This window comes from Protobothrops mucrosquamatus, unplaced genomic scaffold, assembly GCF_001527695.2.
Source record: "Protobothrops mucrosquamatus isolate PMUCROS unplaced genomic scaffold, P.Mucros_1.0 scaffold546, whole genome shotgun sequence".
Lineage (NCBI taxonomy): Eukaryota > Metazoa > Chordata > Lepidosauria > Squamata > Viperidae > Protobothrops > Protobothrops mucrosquamatus.
This window is the reverse complement of record NW_015386850.1, coordinates 721,672-723,660: the sequence shown is the minus strand read 5'-3', so window position 1 is coordinate 723,660 and position 1,989 is coordinate 721,672. Positions and strand designations below refer to the sequence as shown.

The 1,989-nt window shown below is 37.7% G+C and overlaps 1 long non-coding RNA gene across 1 annotated transcript in view; it reads left to right on the top strand.

The window, feature by feature from the left end:
- The window catches only part of LOC107288373, a 3,549-nt gene extending 1,574 nt beyond the window's left edge, over positions 1 to 1,975 (top strand). The window contains exon 3 of the long non-coding RNA XR_001548902.1: positions 1,856 to 1,975. This is a non-coding gene — a long non-coding RNA (uncharacterized LOC107288373). The remainder of the gene's footprint in view (positions 1 to 1,855) is intronic.
- Positions 1,976 to 1,989: the final 14 nt, after the last annotated feature.

Genomic DNA, 1,989 nt, shown 5'->3' with positions numbered 1-1,989 from the left:
ATATTAAATATTTGTCGAATTTAAAATATAATTAAAACCCCCCTAAAAATTACCCTAGGCCAGTCCTGCAAGCTGGAATAACCAAGTCTTGAGGGCGCGGCGAAAGGAAGGGAGATCAGGGATAACCCTGATCTCTGGGGGCAGTTCATTCCAGAGGGTGGGAGCTCCCACAGAGAAGGCCCTCCCCCTTGGGGTCGCCCACAAGGACATTAATGTGAAAAGTAAATATTTTTGCTGATTCAGAAGGGCAGTTTCTATGATTTCTGTCATACATCCTGCTTTTCTGAAAGAGTTGAGCTATTTTTGATAGAGGGGTAAGGTGGCATGTACGGACAAAAAAAACCCCAACCCAATAAACTAGACCACACTGCAGTTTTCTGAAGGGAAAGATTGAATAGAGTTTCTGTCTTTGGCTATGTGCTAATTAATCTTTTATAAATAGCCTAAAGGATGGAACAGAAGAGAGATAATGTGCAGATAACACCAAGTTGGGTGGGGGTATTGGGAGATATTACTTGTGACAAAATCACAATTCAAAATAACTGAATAAAATACTGAGTCGTATTCAACAGGGTGATGTTCAGTAGTTAGAAATTAATGTTCTGCATCTAGGCAGGAAAAATCATAGATATGCATACTGTATAGACAGGGGAGACCTGGCAGGGGAGCACTGAGTGTGAGAAAGATGTAGGGATTCAAGCATTCAATATGAGCAAGCCATGTGATGCAACAACTGCTAAGGTCAACAAATTCTTGGGCTGCATTAACCTTTATGTCCTGATTCATAGGAAGTAATAGTTCCAATACATATATGCTGATCAGATTGCATTTCGATTACTGCAATACGTCTTGAGCATCACAATTTATAAAGTTTAGGGAAACTTGGAATAGGGTCAGAGGATCTAGAAATGAAACAATATGAAGAGTAGATAGGTGTCATCTCAGTTAGACTGAATATGTTTTCTCTGTCCCAGGATGTTTAGATCAGATACCCTAAATAAAGCCCATATTTTATTTATGTTCATCAACATACATAAAAACCAACTGAATGTGAAAATCTTAAAATCTTCCTTATAAATCCACAAGGTTATAAAGCAAGCAGAGATACTGCTTTTGGCAATCCTATTTTTTATACCTGTTGGGAAAGGAAGATGAGAGGCTTAACCCGCCTAGCATATCCTTGGTGAGATGGATGGCATAGAAGTTTAATAATAAATAAATAAAACTAAATATGAATGACAGGAGAAGGATCAAAGAGACTCATAGAATTCTTCTTCCAGTCCTTTCTTATTAGTAGTCTTACTCTATTATTCTTATTGGAAAAGCTGAAAGATCTAATGGAAGGACAAACAGCAGGCACATTCAGTACATGGCATTTTCCCCAGACTATCCCTACTAGACTCAGATCTATTCTGTTATGTTTATATAAACATATATATTCATATACCTTCTCTTCTCTCCTGTCCCCTCCTGTCCTTTCCCCCTCCCTTCCCTTCCCTTCCCTTCCCTCCACTCTCTTCTCCTCTATTCTTTCTTCTGGCAATGTTATTACCCAAAGGGGAAAGCCAAAGTTTTTGACCCTATGCAGTACTAGTGGTAGGAGGATAAATGTGTAAAGGGACAAAACAAGTGCTTGTCCATAAATCTCTCCAGCCCAATTTGGGGAGATTTTATTTTTAAGGGAAACTCAAATGTGAAAAATCATCTTTCTAATTCCCCAAAATTGGGCAATACTTTAAGGAACCACTTGTTCTATGAGGTAAAAAATGATTTTGGATGTTGTATGAAAATCCTGAATTGTTCATTCTTGCCTAAGGTAAAAGGTTTTGAATTATTTATTACAACTTTTTCCTAGGAAAACTGATCATCCTCCTGGCTGTTCTGTATAATTGCTGGTGAAGTCATGAGACTGAACATATGGAAAATCTATCAAGATTTTATTTGACTACATTGAATATCTGCTTTGCTTATTTATTAATTCCATTGCTA